At 34.2% G+C, this 25,572-nt stretch overlaps 1 protein-coding gene across 4 annotated transcripts in view; it reads left to right on the forward strand.

Annotated features, from left to right (window-relative positions):
- The window catches only part of LOC123561302 (roundabout homolog 2-like), a 99,751-nt gene that overhangs the window by 18,448 nt on the left and 55,731 nt on the right, over positions 1 to 25,572 (forward strand). For 2 of the 4 annotated variants that reach the window (XM_053553357.1, XM_045353577.2), the window contains exons 1-2: positions 2,643 to 2,699; positions 19,992 to 20,055. The gene's annotated coding sequence lies outside the window, so the exon portion shown is untranslated. Of the gene's footprint in view, positions 1 to 2,634; positions 2,700 to 19,991; positions 20,056 to 25,572 lie in introns of those variants that run through there. The other 2 variants (XM_045353572.2, XM_045353575.2) reach the window with 2 other exon arrangements.

Raw genomic sequence — 25,572 nt, forward strand, 5'->3', positions numbered from 1 at the left:
AACAATATGTTTTAGAAGTGACTTCCCTAATTACTCAGGTTTCAGGTGTAGTTGGCCGAAGCTAAGTGACAGTCTATTGACAGAAATTAACACTTGTATTTGAAAATGTTTAATTAAATTTAGAGCTTCATTGGAAAGGCTTTCAGTTCTAAATCTTATAAAAAGTCTCTCACCCTTCTATCACCTTGTTCTGAAATTGTCTCTATGCATGCATGAATGTGACATAGGTGGTATTTTCACTGGCAGGTAAGATTAGCTTTCACTGGCAGGTAAGATTAGCTCCAATCTGCAACAAGAACTTCTTTGTATTTCAGAACAAACTGCAAAGTCTGAACTTGTGCCTAGAACCAGTCTCAGAATGCAACCTTGCCATTGATCAATTCATATTTAGCACTCTAAAAGTAACCAGTCACATGCTTGAGTTTTGAAATTGGTCTCTATACTCACTTTTATTACTTTTGACCCAAAATTGAATAAGCTTAAATTGTTTCATAAATCTCTTGCTTGAAAATTCAAATCTTTTGAAATGCCCAATTAGTTCTGGCTCAGTGTGTGTGCAGTCAAAATTCAATTATAGCCTTTTAAAGTTGAGCAAAATCTCTGATTTTTATCTAAATCTGCAAGGTTAAACTACAGGGCTGCTTGATTTTTGAGCAGTTTGTTTATCTTAAAGTCTCTACTGTAATGTTTGTGCATAAGTAAAAATGTAGCATTGTTCAGCAAAGACTGAAACACTAAGTCTTGTTTATTTCAAGGTTTTTCTAAAGATTTTTTTTTATTTATGAGCAAACTTTCTTATTTGACCCTGATCAAATGTATAGTACACCAAGGATCATAGTGTAAAAAGAAATTTTGGTCTAATTTGTCAAAAAGTGTGACATTGAAGAGATTTTTATATGATTAAACATGATAGCAGTATTTGAATTAAAGTGGTAATTGCTCAGATTAGTTTACTCTATGGTTAACAATAAAAGCCTATCAAAAATACTTTGATATTCTTCAAATACAACATTTACTATGTTCACAAGTTGTTACAAACTGTCAGTCATTATGTGTTTTACTGATTTTATTTTATTTATTTTACCTTTAATATTTGTGTAAAATGATATCCAGCAAAAGAAATGCTTCCCCTTCTTGTGAATGGGTGTGCTTTTCCCTTAGGTCATACCAAATTGGATGTATGTTTAATGCCCCAATCACTTTTCAGAGCAGAAAAAAAAGGATGAAAATAAAAAAAAACTATTGTTACTTTCTGATAGCTTTTACACCCATGAAAAAAATATATATGTAATTTGGTATGGATGGAAACTGTACCATTGATTGTTGGATTTAAGTGTTCTAGCCTTATACTGATTTTTATATTGCCTAAACATAACAATTTTTTTTTATCTGTCATATAGTATGGTTATTTTTTTGCCACCACCTACCAACCCTAACATATCTATGTTTAAAATACCTAATTTGAATAGTTGCTATATATTTAGTCTTCCAGACTTCATTTTAAATATATATTTTCAATAACCTTCTGTACTATAGAATTCATAAAAATGTAAATTTTATTGTCTTAATTTGTATGAAAAAAAAACTTTCTTTTTTTATGGCAGCATCTGTTTTGGCTCGTATCTGTCGCTTATTGTTAAACGGTGAAACACCATCATAATTATGGAAGTTTGGTCACAAGCGTACCTTTCTAATTTCAGGAGACATCTCATTTGCATAAATAATTTATTCAAGGACTTGTTTTAACTTTGATTCTCGTATTTGTTTCTTGGTTTGATTAATATGTTCTATGTATGTTAATTATTTTCACACGAAATGCGAAAACATTTACATTTATATGTTTTCATGTAGAGATTTTGTGATGATGAATTCTCTGTTTTTCACCTAGATTGTTTTATTATCATGAGCTCTTTTTATCAGTGTAACCCTGTGTTTCTTCCCAGTAAATCATGACAAAATTTTTAACTGAGTTTTGAAAATTCTGTTGAACAATTTTTCAAAATGGCATTATAGTTAGTTTGTTGTTGTTTTTTTCGACAGAGACATGCACAAATATAGAATACAAAAATAACCAGTTTGATTTGCCCTCAGCACCTATCTGCTCTAACAAATCAACTTGCCTATCACCACCTACCCACCATAACCAGGCGGCTTGCCTGCCACAACCTTTCTGCCCTAACCAACTGTCTTGTCCACAACCACCTACCCACCTTACCAATCTGCTCACCTACCATCACCTAACCGCCACTCCTATTAGGCTTACTTTTCTGTGAATTGTTTATCTTTATGATGTATAATAACAACTGCTATCTGGGTAAAAGCTAATTATTATGAAACAATTATTTTAAATATACGCATCAAGCAAAATTAGTTCAGATGAACTAATAATGACAGAAGCACTTAATAACTACTTAAAGAATAGTTGTTGCTCTGGTCACAGTGGCCATGCACAAAGAGACGATCACAGCAAAATATGGCAACACTTCGTTATGACTAGATTAAATAATTATTTAACAATAACTACACATTGTTTGTTGGAGGATGGATGTTTTGCATGTTCTGTTCTGTTATGTAATATAGTATGGTTATGAATGTATGGAATGACAATGAACTGTTGATTATTACTACTTTCAGGCCCAACAGACAGACCATTTACTTTATGGTTCATTGAGGAGGGAAAGGACACTGGATATCTATTGGTAAGTTTCTTTAAAGCTATCTGTTTGCCTTGACTATGTTGCAATGTTGCTTTAATTTTCTGGTGAAAAGAAAAATGCCAATAAGAAACTCAGTGTTTATAATTGTGAGGGGAAAAACAGAAACAGCAGTGAGTGTTTTCATTCTGCTAGTATTGTAAATTTTTCATGTAACCTTATTATAAAATCTGGGGGGAAAAGTTGCTTTGACTGAAAAATATACTGTTGTCTAAAGTGAAGAGATTTTCAGCATGCTGGGTGTTGACATTGTTTGCTGCTGGAAAGTGGTTCTAAGACTGATAAAATACAACAATTGAAATTTTAATGTTAATAAATGTTCTTTCTTTGTTTTATTCATCTTTTCTTTGAGGTCAGATGATACTAAGACATGTGTATAATGATGTGCAGAAAATGTATGATATATGATGTAAGAGGTAGATGTTTCATTCCTCTATCAATCACTGTATTGACATCTACGTCAGGATTTTAATACCTATCCTACTCATCACCACTAAATGATGGTCCCTCCAGCAATAGACTTCAATTTCACTTGATTACCTTGTTTTGGTCACCTTGTAGCTTTACAAATTGATGGAAAATTGGGTTAGATTTGATTTCATTTTTATAAAATCACTCATATAATGTATGGAAAAAGTCAAGTAATTCCGGTATGCAGCTATCAAAGCTCTGGATAGATAGTAAGCTCCCCACAGTGATTACCTCCCCTTGTAGTACATAATTATATATTTGTCATGTTATCAACTATTTTAGTCTTATTTCGCTGGAAAATTCTCAAAATAAACTATAAAAGTCAAATAATGAAAAAATTAAATCAGCAAAATTCTGCTTGCTGTAAGGGAAGAGATTTAGTAGACAGGACTCATGATGGCTGCAATTTTTGAGCATGCAGGCACTCTTTTATTTAAGAAATTCGCAACATTTTTCAAAAATAACTGATAAAAGTTTGATTGAAACTTGCATAACATTTCTTAGTAATTACTTTTAGAATGTTTAGTTTAATGCATTTTGTGCTTCAACTTCATACTATGACTGGTAAAGACTTCCGTGTGTAAACTCAACGAAACTTCAATGCAGGCCTATAAAGGATATCCTGTATTATGAAGATTATCCTTTGAACTCGAGGGTCAAAATTATTTTAATTGCTGTTACTTTATGGAAACTGCCGATACAATGGTTTATAATAAAAACTTTACTTCCGACCATTTTCCTAACTGTTTGAAGTTAAAGTAACAGTATCCCCATGTAAATACATTTATAACCGCTATTTACGCAGAGGTTAACATATGATGTGGGATAATTAACATAATTATTATGGCTACTACACCTTGTCACCTGCTCGTTGAATTCTGTTGTCCTTAGTTGACATTCCGTGTTCCGGTCATTTTTCATCTTGTAAGAAAGCCTTTAACTTGAATTGTTAATTTAGAAGTTATGTTGTACAGTTTAGGAAAATGTATCTTAGTAAATTCTTAAATAAGATATGAATATTTAGTTTAAATGCACATTGCTGCTTGTTTCTTAAGTAATTTGATACTTTTTACTTTTTTCTTTACTTGTATAGCATAAACGTATTTCATTAAAGATAAGAACAAAATAATAACATTTACAAACTGGGCCACTGCAGAAAACAGTCTGGCTTTAGAAGTAGCTAGTATTTATTTACTGAAAAACAAGTCACTGAGTGTAGGGATTGCTGACTGGTCTAGATTTTGAGATTTGCGTTTTAGGTTGCTGAACATTCGATTTGCTTAGATTATGAACTTAATAACGACAAAATTGCAGTTAAAATTGATATCTTCTACTTCTTTTGGTGGCAGTGGTTTTCCATTCTGTCATATGGTACTTTCACTTTCAAGTGGAAAGAATACCATCATTGCTGCAATTAGTTATTGGGAATATTATCATAATGACATCATAATGCATAAACAGAAAGATAAAAGTTTTATTGTAAATGTTATCTTGTCCTGTATATGACCTATAAAATAATCAAGGTGAGATAAGTTTTTATCTTATCTGCAGATAAATTACCTCCCTTTATCGTAACACTTTCTGATCACTGTGTACAATATGGGTATATTTGTCTAGTATGGTACTTTTATTTCAGTTTATCAGCTGATTGAATAAGGTAGATCTATATGATATTTACAAAAAGATAGCAATGTAATAGGAAATAACAATGGACAAAGTATGTGCTGGTCACTGAACCGAAAGCCGTTGGTCCAAACCCTGCATGCATCAGGGTGGCAGTTCCTCTTATGACATCTAACTTTTGAGTTTTCCAGGAGAACATGACTGTACAAAATAATTAATAAGCTTGAATCCATCTTTTTAATCAAAACAAAAGAAATCAGAGTCTGTTGTTTCTGCGTGATTTAATACTGTTGTTCAGAAATAATCAAAATTCATTTGAAAGAGTTTTTGTGTTTGAGTGACATTGTCCTACTCGTATGCTGATATCATTCTTGAAATAGCGTTGGTCTAGGGATCGCGGGGTCGTGAGTTCGATCCTCGGGCGGGGCGAAAGTTCTCCGTGACTATTTGATAAAGAACATTGGTTCTGAAATCATCAGTCTCCACCTCTGATACATGTGGGGAAGTTGGCAGTTACTTGCGGAGAACAGGTTTGTACTGGTACAGAATCCAGGAACACTGGCTAGGTTAACTGCCCGCCGTTATATGACTGAAATACTGTTGAAAAATGGCGTTAAACCCAAATCAAACAAACAAACATTCTTGCAATATGTGGTTCAAACACAATTATTTTATACAGCTATTTCTCTCTAACTTGAACCCACTGAGTAATTACTTTTACTATTGTTTGATGGCCGGCAACATGTTGCAAGCTGGCATTGGTCAGCTGCTGCACTCATGTCTGTCTTGTATACAAATTACTGCTACAAATTTATGGACCTGTCATAATTCTATGTAAACATTTATAATGAAGCTGGGGGGTATGTTTGTTTAATATGTCACTTATTCAGGATCTGTGTTTGATTTATAAAGTGATGAAAAATGTTGTTTTTTTTTTTTGGCTACCCCCTTACAAATAGATCTAGAAATACAAGAGATATGACAATTGGAATAGGTCTGTCTGGCATTCATTTTTCATAGTTGTAGTGTTTCATTTTAAATGAAATTAATTACAAGTCTGAAGTGGAATTGATTACTTTTATTGTTTCCATGGAAACAAAATGGCTGCCATATTATGCAGACTTTAAGGTAGCAGGGTACACTTTCGAATTTTGGCCCCCGTCAATATTTGTTATAAAGAGAACATCGTGATTTTGGATGTCTGTAAATTAAGGTGAGAAATAATGATTACTAATTCTTTAGAAAATTTATACAGCCGATACATGTAAAATTCTGATGTCAGTTGGAAAACTAACTGCTGGTAGCTTTGTATGATCAATGAGACACCATTTCGCGGAAAAATTCAATTCACGGAAGGGTTCTGTGCTTGTTGATTGATACTCAGGAACATTTTCGTTATTTTCCGAAAAAACGAGCTGGATGGGCCCCCATTCCGTTTATGTCCTGACGTTCAGTAAGGACTATTAAATTAAGAAATGCAATAAAATTGGACAGTGTTCTTGCAGCGGGATCATTGTAGACTGTTCAAAAGGTGCAAAATTGATGATTTTGGCACGCTATTTTTCATGGATGATGTAAACCTTTCGCTTTGATAACTTTCTTTATTCTTGTATGAGAATCCTGATCTTGCCATTAATTAAAAGCACAAAACATGCACGCAATTTATAAAATAGCCACCCAAATTTTGCTCATAGGGGAAGTGCAATATTGCGACTCGCTACATGTAAGACCGTCCGTGCTCAAACTTTTCGCATCTAAGTGTACCTTGCTACCTTAAGTGTTAATGTTTCATTTATCAATCATGTATATATAATTTTAATTAGTTGCACTAATTGGATTCCTAATGTTAGTCCTAGAGTTGCTTCATCTTTGTATACAATGTTGTGTTATCAATATTGAATAACAGGCTTAAAGGTACTTGCTATGCATTATTTCCCACATCTTATTTGCAGTCTCTGTCATGTTAGATAAGTTAGCTTTTATTGATATTATTTGATTTTATTGCCATTTTCACACGAAAATGCAAATTACACTGTGCATGTTTCTGTAATGATACAGAGAACATCCAGAGCTATAAACCAGTCTAGCTAGAAATTCTAATATTTGATTGGTTGTTGCAGACCACAGTCTTGAAAGTGACCAATGGAAAGTTTGCATTCTTAGACTGTTCTCTAAACTACCGGTATACTTTATTATCACCTGACTCCTCTTATAAATTGTCAGTCCATAGTTTGTGCTGTTGGCTGGACTATTTTTTAGTTCAACACTAAAAGTCAAACTTGAAGTAAAAAATTGTAACAGTTTCTTTATCATTTCATGTAAATAAAGCACTTTTTGGATAGCTTGTCAAAGTTTTGACTCCATTTATTAATAAGTATTTACTACTGTATAACCTGGAAAAAGAATTGTTGGTAAAATGTAGGGACTTACAGAAATCTCCAAACTGTAACCCTGGTGAAGGCCACACATGAAATATGTGCATATCCCAAACAAACAAGTGGCCACCTACAAAGTGCAATCATATCATCCCTATAAATTGGAATTGATTTGACTGCTGATGGTTTGGTCAAGTGGTAGTGGTCATCTGCTGAGGCTTCTGGGAAGTTTTCATGGGAAGAAGTCTTAAAAGTAATAGCATTTGGAGTAGAAGTAATAACTGTCAAATTAAATAATTCATTTTTGGAATGGCTGTTGTAACAGGTCAAAAATCTTGGAACCAGCAAAAACTATAAAATGCACAGTTTCAATAATAGTAGATAGAAGAAGTGTGAAGTTTTGTAGTTATGTTCATTGTTTTAAGAGGGGGCAATACAAAACTTTGCTGGACATTTATTTAAACATTGAACATTAATAGAAAGAAAACATTTTGAATGTTTTATTCGATTTAAGTTTTACACACTGAAAGTTAATTTTTCGTTTGGAAGCATATTTATAAAGTTAATTTTTCGTTTGGAAGCATATTTATCAAATAAATAAACAGACACACCTGCTATCAAAGATTGCTCAACAGTCAAGAAAAATAATCTTTTTCCTTAAAACTCACATGTTTATTGTCCAGATAAAACTGCCAATTTATGTAATTGTAGTAGCTTATTCAAAAAAACACCTAGTGTTTTTTTAGTCTTGTAATAAAATTAAAAAGAATTAATGATAAAAGATAGGTTCCGTCTGACATTAACTATTTTATAATCCTTTGTATATGAATAGTGTTATCATATTTTTGATAAAATACATGTAGAAATTCTGGTGAAAGCAAGGAACTGAGAAGAGAAATATAAGATAGTAAAATACCAGAAGCTGATAAAACTATCAGAGATGGAGAAATAAAAACAACAATTTTCCATTAAAACAACAAAATTTCTGCTGATAAGTGAGATAGGCTGGGAAAGCAAGGACAGTAGTTTAAGTGTTGAGAGATTGTACACAGCCAGAAGTTACATTTTTAGTAAAAACCAGCTGTTATGCTCTATGATAAAATATATATAATATAAAATATCTCCTACAGCTTGATTTAGGTGCCAGACTGTTTTATCTGACAATATAGAAGCTAACAGTTAAAGTGTTAAAATAAATGGTGTACATATGAAAGTAGTACCCAGTAGCAGTTTTAGCAGGACTGTAAAGTTAGCACATTGTAAATGTAATACTAAAATGAGCTGCTGTATGTACAATACAGATATCTGTACAAATAATAGTAGGAGACAAAGTAACGAGTGATGTAATAATTGCTATATTGTTACCAGTGCACTGTGCACCTCAACCCAGACATCTCAAAACAAGCTTAATAGTGGTGATGGAGGAGGAGATGATGATAGGAATGGAGACAATGGCAACAACAATGGTGATGATGTAGAAGAAGATGATGTTAAAGAAGATGATGATGTAGATGAAGATGATGATGTTGTTTGATTATGTAGACGATGATGATGTTGATGATGATGATGATATAGAAGACGATGATGATGTGATGAGATGAAGATGATGATGTTGATGTTAATGATGATGGAGAAGAAGATGATGATGTTGATGATTATGTAGAAGAAAATGATGATGCCGAAGGAGAATCAGAAGAGGAAGAAGCAGTGGAAGTAGTACAATAATAATGAGATGCTGGTTAATAATGATGTCAACAATGATGTTGATGATGATGATGATGATGATGATGATGCGTAAAAAAGAAGACGATGACTATGATGATTATAGATATTAAATGATACAGTTGAAATTACTTCCAGCATAATTCTTGGTAAGAGTGTATATTCCTAGTGAAGTATGGGTTTAAGAAAGCAATCTGACAGAGGAAGAAAGATACCTTATCTGATAATTAGCCGCAATTACTGATAAATGCATGCCGGCATGACCCTAAACACCCTAAGTAGCTTAGTTTTCATGAAGATTATTAGCCACTGAAAGTGATTTAGGTCTGCTAGTTTTATATCCCCTGTCAAAAACTTTCCCCTCCCATTTTATGGCCTTCTATTTTCTTGGAAAATGCTTTGGAGATTAGAGGCGTTAGATCATTCGTGCAAGTGGCCATGCACTTTTCCTGTTATAAATTGGAACAATTTTTGATGTGTGTGGATTAAAAAAATTCAGATTTTGTTAAAATACATAATTGATTAATGGATATTCAGTTCTGTGAAATGATGATAAAACTGGTATGAATATAACAAGTACTCTGTTTTATTTTTTATTTTGTTTAGGGATGTTGCATTTACTGAACAGAGTCAGAATGTTATTGTTTTGCTTGTATGCATTCTAATATATTGCTTCAAAAGCATCTTCTAATAGATTTTATTTAAGATGAGTTTAATAAAATCATGCAGATAAGATAGGTGACTTCTCGGTCTTGTAGGGTTAATTGTATTCCAATAGTGCCAGACATGTCTGAATTTATTATGTTCTGTTGCAGACAGATATCCCTGATTTTAATTAGATACTGATTGACAAATCCTTTGAAATGAAAACTTTATTTCTGATTGTTGATATTTTATTGCTTTTATAGTTTTCAAGAAGTCAGATTTTATTGCATTGTGTAACTGTACACCTGTCTTAACATCTTAACATAGGGGTACAATAAGTGGTCATTTTTATCAGATTTTCACTTAACTTGTTACACAATCTTACAGTATTTTATTTCACTTAATGACACAATATATCTGGGTTAAGTTGCTTAATTACTGTAGTTTGCTTTGAAGTAAAATCTGCAATTAAGGTCTTTAATAGATTTTGTCTCTTGACACCTTTTAGGGTGAAAGAAATCAAAAATTGAAAACTTACATGTATTAAAGAGAAAACATAACTTTTGCTGAGGTTCTAAGTTCTTGCAGGATTTATTTTGTTGAAGTCATGCTACATTAATCTTTTCTTGATGTGACAGTTAAGACCAGGTATGTAGTCAGCATGGTCAGGTGAAACAGGACTTTGTAATGTGATAACATACTATTTTCATTTGTATTTTTTGGAGAGAAAATAACAGTAAATGGAAATAATGTAAACATTTCAACTTCATTACAATCATGCTTATATTCACCAAGTTTCTCAAATGTTCCAGAAAAGGACTGAATTCATTTGGTATGTAACTTGCATGTGTATATCCACTGAAAGGGAAAATTTAAAGGGATGAAATAGTGTTTGAAATATTTAGAAGACTCTAATCACTGTGAATCTACCTTCAAAGGGACCAGTCATTATTTGTTTAACAAATTATACCCTATAGGGAGACTTTATTGGGCCATAACAATAAAACAATAAATGTTTATGATTCTTAACTTAAGGTAAGAAAATCTGTCTCTACTATCATCTATGTTTAGTTATTCTTTTTCTTCTCACAAATTTACACATTTCATTTCATTGGGAAAGCTTATATTTTATATTCTAAGTGCTTTTAAAATAAAGCTGTCAACATTTTAATGATGTGTCTGGAGAGTTACTGTGTGTATCTACTGTAAGAAAACATAAAGTAAGTTCATATTGTTAATATAAAAATATATATTTATAAGGAAACTGAATTTCTAATGTTCAGTAATTGGATTATTATTAGCTACAGCTTGCAGCAAAGGATATTGTTTTATTGAAGCAGTAGTAGTGGTTGTGGTGGTGTTGGTGCTGCTGCTGCTGCTGATGACGACGATGATTTTGATGACGAAAAGTTTAGACTGATCTGAAGGGCTTATTTTAATTGCAGTATTATAAATTATGTAATTGCTAACTATGGTATTTTTGAAGATGTTGCCCATGATAATGAGAATGATAGTTGAGTTCAAGGTTCAGTTATATTTTTTTAAGGGGTTTAAACTTGAGCACTCTTTTGGACAGAGTTTATTACTGTTTATCTTGGAAGGAGATGAAATATTATTTTAATGGTCATTTCAATATGAGAGAACCTATAAAAGTTCTCATTTTTCAATTGTAAAGTTTATCGCTGAGGTCAAGTGACTGGACCACTTTAAGATGCTATTGTTTTCTTGTTGATTTTTTGATTGTACTACAGGGTCAGGGTTCTGATATCAGAAATTTTAGTTTAATTTTTGTGTTCAGCAACAATTGCTGTGGAAGCACTCTTTTAAGTGTGTAAGTTGTGTTTTGCTTCTATTTATTAAAGTGCTGTGTAGGATATTACCAGTATGGATATCATGGTTTGATCCAAGTAAGGTCATTTGTCCTCAATTTCTGAATCAGGTTGGAAAACGTCATTTGGTTGCAAAGATCATGTAAGTACCATGGAACAAAATCCAGGAACACTAGGAGTACAGTAGGTTTAATGACAGAAGTTATCTAGTGGAATATTACTGATAAAAAATGAGCCACGCCATGAGAAAACAAACACTGCATTTGCGACCAGCATGGATCCTGACCAGCCTGCGCATCTGCACAGTCTGGTTGGGATCAATGCTGTTCGCTAACAGTTTCTCTAATTGCAATAGGCTTTGAAAGCGAACAGCATGGATATATATCCTGGCCAGACTGCATGGATGCTCAGGCTGGTCTGGATCCATGCTGGTCGCAAATGCACTATGTTGGTTTTCTCATGGCATGGCTCATTTTAATGGTGTTGCATCCATATCAAACTCATGTTTGCTTCGGATATCAAGTATGTTTCATTTCTCAATATCAGTTTTGTTTTCAGTTTAGCCAGATACCTACATTATATTGCTTACTTGCTGTTAATTGAACTTTGTAAATGTGTTGACATGGCAATAAGGTATTTCACGCTTTTTTATGAAGTCAATAAAAAATCACAAGACCTGAAAATCTGAGATTTCTGGAATATTTTACTGTTACAAGTCACATTAATGGCCTATTGAGACTGTAGAGGTATAAGAGGGCTCAGCGGGAGACCCTTAACATGTGCTTGTTGCAGGGGACTGCAAGTGCATATAGAAGTATAACAGAAAAGATATATAACAGGAGTAAAATGGTAAACTGTTGTATTAAGTCAATTTAAACTGAACTAACCAACTTGTGATATTTTTGTTGTTAGCTCTCGACACCCTGACTGCAAGTTAGCACCAACTCGTACAGGAGTTGAATAGAAAACTTTTGATTTAAATTCTTTTCTTTTTTTATAAGTTTTATAGAGAAGCTTCTGAGATATGAAGTAAGAAGTTTTTGAGATGCAAATGGAAACACTTGAGAAAATCATAATTTTATCAGCATTTTAACTGTGATTTTGAAAAGCTGATGAATGTAGAACAAACTTGTTTTTAAAATATTAAAGAGTTAATAAAGTATCTGGTTCTTGGTAAATGTTTGAAATCTAGTTTGACTTGTAATAATCAGTGGTTCAGTGATAAATCATAAATGTAATTTTTTCAATATTGTTAAATTTTCTCTAAGGGTTAATATATTTCATAGCACAGTGTTCTCCAATAACTTCCTGGAGATAGTTTGTAATATAAGCATTCATCAAAGAAGATTTCCATGGATTAAAATAGGCATAAGATCTATCACAAGAGGAGTGAAGAAAGTGTGAAATATAGGCAGAAAACTACTTATTTCCTCATCTGTTGGATATTTATTTACAAATTTATTCACAGCTTAAAAAGCTTGGAAGTATTTATTTACAAATATCTGCAGAATAATTTGTCTAAGGCAGTGTTTGATAATAGTGATTATCTGAGGAAAATTACACCACAAGAGCAAATTGTCAGAAAACTTGGGAGGTTGGTATTTTGGTAGACTAGCTAGCTCCGAGACTATGATATTATTATTGTTTTAATTGTGAATGTAGCCAATCTATATCCTGTGTCCAGTTTCAATCAGTCACTCTAATACGACTGGCATTTGTTGCTATGTAAACATACAGTAAAAGAAAAATTGCAAATATGAAATTCAGTAACAAATTGTTTATTATCAGTCTAGTAGCTAGTCTTGTAATTCTAAAATAATTTCATTTTCTTCAGGTGTTTTATAATTTATATTCTAAGCTTTTAAGTCTTTTCTTATAAATATTGGATAAAGACTAACTTTCTTTGTGCACGATCTAAAGTTTTCAAGTACATTATTCTGGTTGTCAGGAGATTCAAAATTGCCACTTCTGCCTTAGACGGATTGTCAGGAGATTCAACTTTTTGTCAAGTCTGCTTTATAATAGTCTGGTTGTCATGTGATTCAATGTTTTCACCCCTGCCTTAGTCTGGTTGTCATGTGATTCAATGTTTTCACCCCTGCCTTAGTCTGTTTGTCATGTGATTCAATGTTTCCACCCTTGCCTTAGTCTGGTTGTCATGTGATTCATTGCTTTGCTACTTTTGGCTTAGTCTGGTTGTCATGTGATTCATCGCTTTGCTACATTTGGCTTTATCTGGTTGTCATGACAACATGTTTCACATGCAATTCTTATTCAATGTTGACGCTTCTGCCTTAGTCTGGTTATTAGGTGATTCAGTGTTTTACCACTTCTGCCTTAGTCTGGTTGTTAGGTGATTCAATGTTGCCTCTCCTGCAGTAATTTGGTTGTCAGGTGATTCAATGTTGGCACTTTTGACTTAGTTTTGTTGTCAGGTGATTCAATGTTTTGCCACTTCTGCCTTATAGTCTGGTTGTCAGGTGATTCGAATTTGCCACTCCTGCCTCAGTTTGGTTGTCATGTGATTCAATGGTTTGCCAATTCTGCCTTAGTCTGGTTGTCAGGTGATTCAATGTTGCCACTCCTGACTTAGTCTAGTTGTCAGGTGAATAAATGTTGCCACTTCTGCCTTAGTCTTGTTGTCAAGTGATTCAATGTTTTGCCACTGCTGCCTTAGTCTTGTTGTCAGGTGATTCAATGTTTTGCCACTGCAGCCTTAGTCTTGTTGTCAGGTGATTTAGTGTTTTGCCACTGCTGCCTTAGTCTTGTTGTCAGGTGATTCAATGTTTTGCCACTGCAGCCTTAGTCTTGCTGTCAGGTGATTCAATGTTTTGCCACTTCTGCCTTAGTCTTGTTGTCAGGTGATTCAATGTTTTGACACTTCTGCCTTAGTCTTGTTGTCAGGTGATTCAGTGTTACCACTTTTCTGCAAAGCATTGCATAAGTAAGGCATTATATGCTTAGTGTTACTTCTATAAAACAACAGTAGAAAAGTCTGTATCATTTGATTGGTATAACTATTTGTTACAGTCTGTGACCATACAGTATAGTTGGATTATAGTCAGAAATGTGCTGATACTGCACAAATTGGAGACACAAGTTTCTGTATACATTGTATATCAAAGAAATATGACAATGTTTTGCCTAAAGGGTTGTCTTTAACAAGAATAATGTAAGTTTTGTTTTATAACATCATGATTTATCGTTTTCATCTACACATAAAAGTCTCGACTTTAACAAATAATTTTATACATTTTGCATGGCATTTGTGGTGTTAAGCATTATAATTTTATGTTATTGCTGTTCAGCATTAAATTTTATGATTTACTGCAATAACAGTTTTTTACGTACATGATTATAACATTATTGTGATGTTCATACCAGGAAACGTGCAATAATTTACGCAGTTACAAGGCGTTTCAGGCTCGCAATTAATATTTTAACATCTTGTAAAGTTGCGGGACACACTGAATTTTGGTCTTTGTACAGTATACTATCAAACGATTTGAATAGATGAACCGTATAGGAGTATCTCTCCATTTTAAAATTGTTTATTTATTCATAAAGTAACATACCGTTTGCAATCAATGTTGCAAGGAATACACTTTATAAGTGTTACAATATATACCTGATCACGGGAGAAAAACAACTAAAACAACAAGAAAAACAACTGTGCTAAAAACTTGAGAGTAATATCCCTTATTCCATTTAGGTTCTGGAGTTAATCTCCTAAGAGGATTGAAAGAAAGTCCCGCATGAATTGGCCCCTTGATGCTAAAATTAAAAGTATGAACTGTGTCTGTCCAGCAGTTTGTTGCATGCTATACAACCTGTTGATTCAAGTCCATCCCATACTTTTCATGTCTGATTAAATAGGACTGGGATAAAATGAGAATAAAATAGAAATCCAATTAAAGTCAGCTATTTACTCAGACAAAAAGATGAAGTATCATCACTATTTCTATTGTCATTTGTGTCATTGAGCTCAAAAGGAAGTCTCTGCTGAAAAGTCTTGTTGAAAATTAGAAAATACGTAAAGTTATTTACAACATTTTTGGCTGTTTAGCAGACAGTATTGTGGACTGCAAGCTAGCAGTGGAATACAGACAATGTAAACACTAAAATCTTGTTGCAAGCTTGCAGTGGACTGGCTACGGACTTCTATAAGACAATGAGAACACTAATATCTTGTTGCAAGCTAGCAGTGGACTGGCTACGGTCTTGTACATTAGACAATGAGAACACTAAAATCTTGTTGCAAGCTAGGAGTGGACTGGCTACGGTCTTGTACAAGATAGTGTGAACACTAAAATCTTGTTGCAAGCTAGGAGTGGACTGGCTAAGGTCTTGTACAAGATAATGTGAACACTAAAGTCTTGTTGCAAGCTAGCAGTGGACTGGCTACAGTCTTGTACGAGATAATGTGAACACTAAAATCTTGTTGCAAGCTAGGAGTGGACTGGCTAAGGTCTTGTACGAGACAATGTGAGCACTGAAATCTTATTGCAAGCTAGCAGTTGACTGGCTACGGTCTTGTACAAGATAATGTGAACACTGAAATTTTGTTGCAAGCTAGCAGTGGACTGCCATGGCTACGGTCTTGTACGAGACAATGTGAGCACTGAAATCTTATTGCAAGCTAGCAGTGGACTGGCTACGGTCTTGTATAAGATAATGTGAGCACTGAAATCTTATTACAAGCTAGCAGTGGACTGCCATGGCTACGGTCTTGTTGCAAGCTAGCAGTAGACTGGCTACGGTCTTGTACAAGATAATGTGAACACTGAAATCTTGTTGCAGGCTAGCAGTGGACTGCCATGGCTACAGTCTTGTACAAGATAATGTGAAAACTGAAATTTTGTTGCAAGCCAGCTGCTGAGTGGACTGCCCTGGCTACGGTCTTATACAAGGTTATGTGAACACTGAAATCTTGTTGCAAGCCAGCTGCTGAGTGGACTGCTATGGCTACGGTCTTGTACAAGGTAATGTGAACACTGAAATCTTGTTGCAAGCCAGCTGCTGATTGGACTGCCATGGCTACGGTCTTATACAAGGTAATGTGAACACTGAAATCTTGTTGCAAGCCAGCTGCTGAGTGGACTGCCCTGGCTACGTTCTTGTACAAGATAATGTGAACACTGAAATCTTGTTGCAAGCCAGCTGCTGAGTGGACTGCCATGGCTACGGTCTTGTGCAAGGTAATGTGAACACTGAAATCTTGTTGCAAGCCAGCTGCTGAGTGGACTGCCATGGCTACGGTCTTGTACAAGATAATGTGAACACTGAAATCTTGTTGCAAGCCAGCTGCTGAGTGGACTGCCATGGCTACAGTCTTGTACAAGGTAATGTGAACACTGAAATCTTGTTGCAAGCCAGCTGCTGAGTGGACTGCCATGGCTACGGTCTTGTACAAGGTAATGTGAACACTGAAATCTTGTTGCAAGCCAGCTGCTGAGTGGACTGCCATGGCTACGGTCTTGTACAAGGTAATGTGAACACTGAAGTCTTGTTGTAAGCCAGCTGCTGAGTGGACTGCCATGGTAATGTGAACACTGAAGTCTTATGGACTGTTGTTCTGCAAGCTTAAGCAGCAGAATATGAGAAAATTTGAACACCTAAATCTGGTTTCTGATTTTCAAAAGTGTCTCTTAAAAGCATATTACTGTCACATCTGAATGGTTTTCAAAAGGTTTTCATAAAAACAAGTCTGCTGTTCATTCTTGCAAATGTTCTTGTCTAGAGATTTTAAAGCATCTTTTACGTTTTTATTTTTTCAATTCGTCAGTTAATGGATTTGTTGGTAAACTGTATGGCAGGTTTTGCAGTAAAGATTATCTGATGGATTTAAAGCTTTTACATAAATGCTTGTATACCGATTAAAGCTACTCTTTCACAGATGTTGGGAACATTTCAAGTGTCTTTCACTGAGGACAGATTGACATCAACTGTATATCTTACACAAAGAAACAAGAACTTAATAAAAGTGAAAACCAACATTAAATATTGCAAAATGTTCATAATTCAAAAGTGGATTTGACCTTTTTTGAAATACTGTATATATACAGGCGTCAACAAGTGTTTTAATACCAAGGTTCACTTTATCAGAATAATTTTTGAATTTTTCTAATATTTCCCAAAAATGTGTGAACAATTTCCTTTAACTGCAAATCTATTTAATGCAGAAATCTATTTTAGTGTTTTCATATCTGGACAAGAAAAGAAATTACAGGTGTATGAAACAGAAGACAATAATATGGTGTCAGCTTATTTACTATTTATCATCATTTGCATTCAAAACTCATTTAGAACAGAATAAATGTATGATTAATATTAATTACTGTTGGGTCATAAATTTCAAGGTTTTGGAATTAATTTCTCATATGATACCAGGTCTTTTTAGCTCATCTGATTTTTTGAAAAAAAATGATGAGTTATTGTCATCACTTGAGCGGTTGTCGGCGTCGGCGTCGGCGTCTGCGTCGGCGTTGCCTGGTTAAGTTTTATGTTTAGGTCAGCTTTTCTCCTAAACTATCAAAGCTATTGCTTTGAAACTTGGAATACTTGTTCGCCATCATAAGCTGACCCTGTATAGCAAGAAACATAACTCCATCTTGCTTTTTGCAAGATTTATGGCCCCTTTTGTACTTAGAAAATATCAGATTTCTTGGTTAAGTTTTATGTTTAGGTCAACTTTTCTCCTAAACTATCAAAGCTTTTGCTTTGAAACATGGAATACTTGTTCACCATCATAAGCAGACCCTGTAAATCAAGAAACATAACTCCATCTTGCTTTTTGCAAGAATTATTGCCCCTTTTGGACTTAGAAAATCAGTTTTCTTGGTTAAGTTTTATGTTTAGGTCAGCTTTTATCCTAAACTATCAAAGCTATTCCTTTAAAACTTGCAACACTTGTTCACCATCATAAGCTGACCCTGTACAGCAAGAAACATAACTCCATCCTGCTTTTTGCAAGATTTATGGCCCCTTTTGGACTTAGAAAATATCAGATTTCTTGGTTAAGTTTTATGTTTAGGTCAACTTTTTCTCTTAAACTATCAAAGCTATTGCTTTAAAACTTGCAACTCTTGTTCACCATCATAAGCTGACCCTGTACAGCAAGCAACATAACTCCATCCTGCTTTTTGCAATAATTATTGCCCCTTTTGGACTTAGAAAAATCATTTTCTTGGTTGAATATTATGTTTAAGTCAACTTTTCTCATAAACTATCAAAGCTATTGCTTTAAAACTTGCAACAGTTTTTCACCATCATAAGTGGACACTGTACATCAAGAAACATAACTCTATCCTGCTTTTTGCAAGAGTGATGGCCCTTTTTAGACTTAGAAAATCATGGGTAGGACAATATTTCTATTATAAAAAAAAAATCAGATGAGCGTCAGCACCCGCAAGGCGGTGCTCTTGTTTAAGGCTGTGTTTTCTGTAATTTACACCAATTTAGTTTTCACAAAGTTTAGTACAATGTCATACTTCTGTACATAGTTAAACTAGGTGCACAGAAAAATCAGGGATTTGGTTTCAGTAGTGCATGGTCAGTCTCAGTAATTTATACTAGATTATGTAACCTTGAAAATTGGTTCTAAAACAGTGAAATTGTTCAGTTTGGAATAGCAGACATCTTTGAGTTGGATACCTTTCTAAAATGTCAGATTCTGATTGGTTGATTTGAAGCTACATTGGTGTAGTCTGACCATATACAGAGAACAAAGTTATTCCATAAAAATCTGGAGAAAGTATGGACTTCTAAGTTCTACTGTAAGATGGGTAGGCCTGAAGGTAAATCACTGTGGGAGTTCAGGGGCCATAAATATGGCAAATGATGGCATATTTATTAGGGGTTTGGTATTGGTGTACTCACTGGTCAGTAAGCACTAATCAGGTAGCCATTTAATCACATTTCCTCACTTGATGTCACCTTCAAGTAGGTTGTAAAATGTAGTTTTCATCAGTCTAAGTATAATTTCATTGAATGATTGGATTTTATAAGAAGGCTTCTGTTGAAGATGTTCTCAAAGACCAAGCTAAGCTGAAAGGGGTCTGATTTTTGGCACTAGGGACTACCCTAGTATAAGTGGTGTTTACAAGTGCCAGGATGTTGTATATTTTTCTTTCTGTTTGGATTTCCTGTGATCAGGGTTGATAGCTGCTTTTTACATTAATATTTCTGAAAGTTTATACAAGAAGGGACAGAGGTCAGTGTTTACATTTCTAGAATCACACTCATTAACTGGACAGTAAGTGATTTTCCAGATCTTAATGTTGTTATTTTTTCTACAGCATGAATGGTTTACAGACTTCAGTAATGGTTGGTCCAGCAAGCCGTATAATGTTTTTATATATAAGGCTTTTGGAAATGTGATATATTTGCAAGAATTATATTATGTTTGTTTGCTCAGCTGAAAATGGCCAGTCTGTACAGTTCATTTGGTCATTCTGAGTGCTTTTATAGGTATGTTTTGAAAAAAATGTATCTGAAGAATAGTTTCGAAATTGACCAATGGCAAGCTTTGTATTTTGAGACTGGTTCTGAAATTCAGAACATAGGAATGATTCAAATTAAATCATTTATTTCTTTGTGTTTTTCCTTTTCAGAAAGGAAATAAGAAAAAAGCTGACTGTAGACTGTGCACACAAGTGGAAATTTATGTTAACCAAGGTAAGCAGCATGTTTGTTCATATTTCACACATTGGCAGATTAGGAATGACTTCAGAATTTAAAAGTTTTGCTTTTATGTTATTCAAATTAGTAAAACTTTCGCTTTATGAAATCTAGTTAAATTTTGCAATCAGATTTTTTTTCTCAAAACATTTGACTGGTTTTCAAACATTGCTGCATACATCAAGAGATTGATTTGAGGCATCAGTTCATTTCTAGTAGTATTGTTTTGTATAAAAAGCTGCAAACACCAAAGAAAAAGGAAGATTTTATCATGGACATTATTATACAGAAAGACAAAATGGTCTGAAACTTCTGCAAAATGTTGAAATTCATGAATAAATAAAGCGATTGTGCTGAACATTCCTGCAAAATATCTTTCTGAAATCTATCTGTGTTGCCAGGGGCACACCTTAGGTCTGTATGATTGATTGATTGTGAATGTTGATTAAATTTATTTTAGAATTTCTCCCTCAAAGAATGATTTTTACAGATTTGTATATTCACCCAGAAGAAAAAGTTTTCCACAATGAAATGACTATATGTCTACATTATACAAGAACTTGTCTAAAATGGTTTCTACATTTTAGAGGTGTGTAGCAACTTTTAAAGACATGAAAATTTGTACAATTTTAAGCTCACCTTTCATGTAGTGACAAGGTGAGCTTTTGTGACCGCCCTTCGTCTGTCGTCTGTCCGTCCATCTACAATTTCTTGTGAACAAGATAGAGACCATATTTTGCAATCAATTTTAATTAAACTTGCACACAACTTGTATTGGCATAATATCTTGGTTCCTTTCAAAAACAGGCCAGATCCAATCATGGGTTCCAGAGTAATGGCCCAGTAAAGGGCCAAAATTTGCTATTTTAGCTTGTGAACAAGATAGAGACCACATTTTGCAATCAATTTTAATCAGACTTGTACACTATTTGTATTGGCATAATATCTTGGTTCCTTTTGAAAACTGGCCAGATCCCATCATGGGGTCCAGAGTTATGGCCCCTTAAAGGGCCAAAATTTGCTATTTTGGCTTTTGCAGTCATAAAGAGACTTCATTTATGGTTTGGTTTGATACAAACTTGCAAAATATTTTTAACAACAATAGATCTTGGATTCCACGATGAATCTGTCAGATCCAATCATAGGTTCTGGAGTTATGGCCCCTGATTGACCCCAGAAAGAGCCAGAATTTGTTAATTTTTACCTTGTGATCACGATAGAAGTGACAATTTTTACATTCCATTTTAAGCACACTTACACACAACTTAAGTCACAATACGATCTTGGTTCCTTTCGAAATCTGGCTTGATTCGGTCATAGGTTCAAGAGTTAACTTGATGATCTCTAGGCCAAGTTAGAAACTGGGTCATGTGGGGTCAAAAACTAGGTTACAAGGTCAAATCAAAGGAAAAGCTTGTTAAAGGCCTACCTTCCGTACCTGGGGGAAATGGTTATCACCTTAGCATGATCCATAATATTTTCTAATTGTCACCTAATTATCAAGTTATTAATTGTAGCTTATGATAAGCAGAACTCTAGTATACATTATCAAAAGCAAAAACATATGGCTTTTGCCTACAAACCACCACTATCAGATATCTAATTACAACAGGAGGTCCATCATGGCCAAATGATTTTATTTTTTTGTACAAAACATGGGCGAGTTATGTGAATAATGGAATATAAAACATTGTCAACGAAATAGTAAAAGTTAGAATATTTATTTCAAAATAAAGTGACACATATGAGTTCTAATACAGAATGAAGTTTAAAAATAAGTACATTATGTAGGCATACAAAGTATTCAGGAGAATTGTACTGTTTGCATACTTATTCTTCAAAACACAAATATGCATGGCCACATAAATGAAAACTAATTTGATAACTTTTTCATTTGATTTATTCGTTGACTTTTTTTCCAAGAAAGGAGTTTCCAGCTTTTAACAGTATCATTGTGAAACTTGAAATTATGTATGGATACTATTGACATTTATATCACTAACAGATAATAAATACGTTCCTATACTTTATCAGTAAATAAAATATAGGAGTTCGGATGCGTAGTAATAAAATCCCGAGTACGCAACACGAGTAATTTAATAAATCGCACCGGAAGGCACGGTGGTGTAGGGGTAGAGCGTCGGACTCCTAACCCATAGGTCGCAGGTTTGAATCCTGTCTGCGGAATTTGACCGCGGCCTTCACAATCCATTCTTTCGGCACGAGTACTGGTCAGAACTCCAGGAAGCAGTCACCGAGAGTAGTTTATATAATGATTTGTAAGAACTCTACAACTGATATAATAAAAAGTAATAAATTGCATCCAAACGATTTGCCATTTTTTATTGCCGATAAAATATAGGAACATATTTATTATCTCGATTCTGAAATGACATTTTTAAAGTCAGTATCTCTTTAAAATTTCAGGAAATATTGTTGAAACCTAATTTTGCCAAAAGCACAATTTAACACAGTTTTGAAAATTTTGTCGCATGGGCCCTGTTCTCAGCCGGTGATAGTTGAATGTAACTTTTACACATGTGTAAACAACACTAACAATTTGCTAAAATAAAACAACAAAATGTTTCCGAGCAGCTATAACTTTTGTACATATATTACAAATGTATAACTTTTGTACATATATTACAAATGTTTAAAAAAAATAGTGTTATCTTTTGCCTATTAATCATCTGCGTTATGTGTGAGATTTTCCTGTAATTGTATCACCCCTTCCATGATATATAATATATAGCCACTTTGTTTTGTCAATGTTCTAACACGACCTGCAACATTGTATTGTGATGTATATACAAACATATAGGGAAACCATCCAATACTTTATTCTAAGTAAAATATACTTAGCTTCTCCACGGGTAATGCGTTCGGTAGGTATGACCTACGACATGAAACTTATGTAAACAAGCGCATCCAATCACAGTCTGTATTTGGAAATTACAATGAAATGATGCGTTCAACATAATTCAGGATATTTCTAAAAAAATGTTTTAGAATCAAAATAATAAATATTTTCATATATTTTATCACAGAATAAAATATAGGCAATCGTTGGATGGGATTTATTAAATCACTCGTGCTACGTACTATTTACTCATGATTTAAATACTATGCGTCCGAACTCCTGCCTATATTTTATTCACTGATAAAATATAGCAACATATTTATTATCTGATATAAATGTCAATACATGCTTTTCATAACTAAGAAATGCACTGCTAAGGTATAGAATGCATCTATAATTTCATTTGACAATGTTAAATGCTGGAAACTCAAGTGGTTCTTTTTTCTTAGAGAAATAAGTTACCAAACAATTCGGATAGAGAAAATTAGTGTGGCTTCATTAAATTAAATGCGACCACACATATTTGTGTTTGGAAGAACTGAAGTAGACAAACAAGACAATTCTCCTGAATATTGTGTACGAGTGACTACATAATGTACTAACTTTTAAATTTCATTCTGGAAGAACTCATATGTGTTACAAGGACATCCATTTGATTTTGTAATTATTTACTCTTACCCTTACTATTTCATTGACAATATTTTATGATTTTATGATTATTCACCTTACTCACCCATGTTTTGTACAAAAAAATAAAAGCATTTGGCCATGATGGACCTCCTGTTGTAATTAGATATCTGATAGTGGTGGTTTGTAGGCAAAGGCCATATGTTTTTGCTTTTGATAATGTATACTAGAGTTCTGCTTATCATAAGCTACAATTAATTACTTGATAATTAGGTGATAATTAGAAAATATTATGGATCATGCTAAGGAGATAACCATTTCCCCCGGGTACGGAAGGTAGGCCTTTAACATCCTAGAGGCCACATTTATGACCCTATCTTCATGAAACTTGGTTAGAATGTTTATCTTGGTGATTCCTGTGCCAAGTTCAAAACTTGGTCATATGGGGTCAAAAATTAGGTTACCAGGTCAGATCAAAGGAAAAGCTTGTTAACACTGTAGAGGCCACATTTATGACCCTATCTTCATGGAACTTGGTCAGAATGTTTATCTTGATGATTCCAAGGTCATGTTTAACAGGTGAGTGATATAGGGTCATCATGACCCTCTTGTTTAATATGTGAGAAAAATGAGTAAAATCTATATTCTATTACAATGTATTAAAAGAGCAATTATATAAAGACAAAATATGTCAAAATCATATTAAAAACGTATCACATGCGTTGTGAATGCCAAATTTAAATTTAGAAAAGTAAATCTTTAAAGGTTTTATTTTCTTCTAACAAAAATCTTTCAACTGAAAGTACTGCAAGGTAAATTGGCACTTAGGAAGAGAAAATTTTGAAGGAGCGATGAAATCATTATTTTGGAATTTTGAGATATAAAAGATAGCGATTAATGGGGAGCCCTTATCTTTCTCTTACACAACTTAGGATGTAATAATTTTGATTGAAGATGGGAGCCTCAGCAACTGATAAAATCAGTTAAACTTTGAAGAAACTGCATTATTTATCTATATTTTGTTTTTCCAATTTTTTTAGTTAGAAGTCTGAAACCGTAATTGTTTGAGATGTACCGATTCAGGATAAAATAATTCAGGAGCTTATCTTGCTTAAGCATGGTTTGTAGCGTCTGGCTCAGTTGGGTTCCTGGCAAGGCAGCTCAGTCTCATCCCCTGACAAGACTACTCACTCTGGGGCCTTGCAAGCTAGTTTAAATCTTGTTTGTAAGTTGTCTATCCAGCAGAGCAGACGCAGTGGTCCAGTGGTAACACTGGTTGACTACAAAACCAGGGTTTGTAAGTGCGAGCCCTTAGCTTCTCCAACTAAAAATTACTAACATTGGAATTAAAAGAGTTTGGTGTAAGGGTGCTTTACACCTGACATGCTTAAAAGAACCAGGGAAACTTCTGGAATTGGAGCGTCTTCTGTATCTTGCACTATCCTCCCGCTAGGATTACCATACAACATCGTCTAGAGGAGTTGCTCTTAGGGGTTACCGGTGGCAACTATAAATAAACTGATATACAAACATCTCTCCCCAGCAGGAGGAGGGATCTTACACTGACCACTATTACTTGTCATGTGACTATACTCCAGCTTCAGTGGCAAAGGTAGACCGCAGAAATTTCTTGGGGTATTGGGGATGTAGAGCTACACCAACACAATTTAGGTCATAGTAAGCCACTTTTCTACCTTTTGATGGACCAGGTGAAGAAATACCTGGCATATTTATTTTGTTATAGGAAGGCACCTGGGAAGAACCATCAACTTTCTGTAAACCAGCTGAATAGCTTCCTCATATGAAAGATTGTACAACCCAAGTGAGGTTTTGAAGCCAAATCAGTGAGGTGCAAGTAAATCTAAGTCAACGTCCTTAACCACTTGGCCATGGAGGCCCCCTCCCTCTGTGAAAGTATATTTCCTGTGTGGATAGGTTTCCCTCTGTGTATAGACACTTACACAGAAACATTAACCGTAGGTGAGTCAACTGGATTGCTAAACCTCCCTTGAAAGAATTCCACCCTA

The sequence above is a fragment of the Mercenaria mercenaria genome, chromosome 10 (assembly GCF_021730395.1).
Source record: "Mercenaria mercenaria strain notata chromosome 10, MADL_Memer_1, whole genome shotgun sequence".
Classification (NCBI taxonomy): domain Eukaryota; kingdom Metazoa; phylum Mollusca; class Bivalvia; order Venerida; family Veneridae; genus Mercenaria; species Mercenaria mercenaria.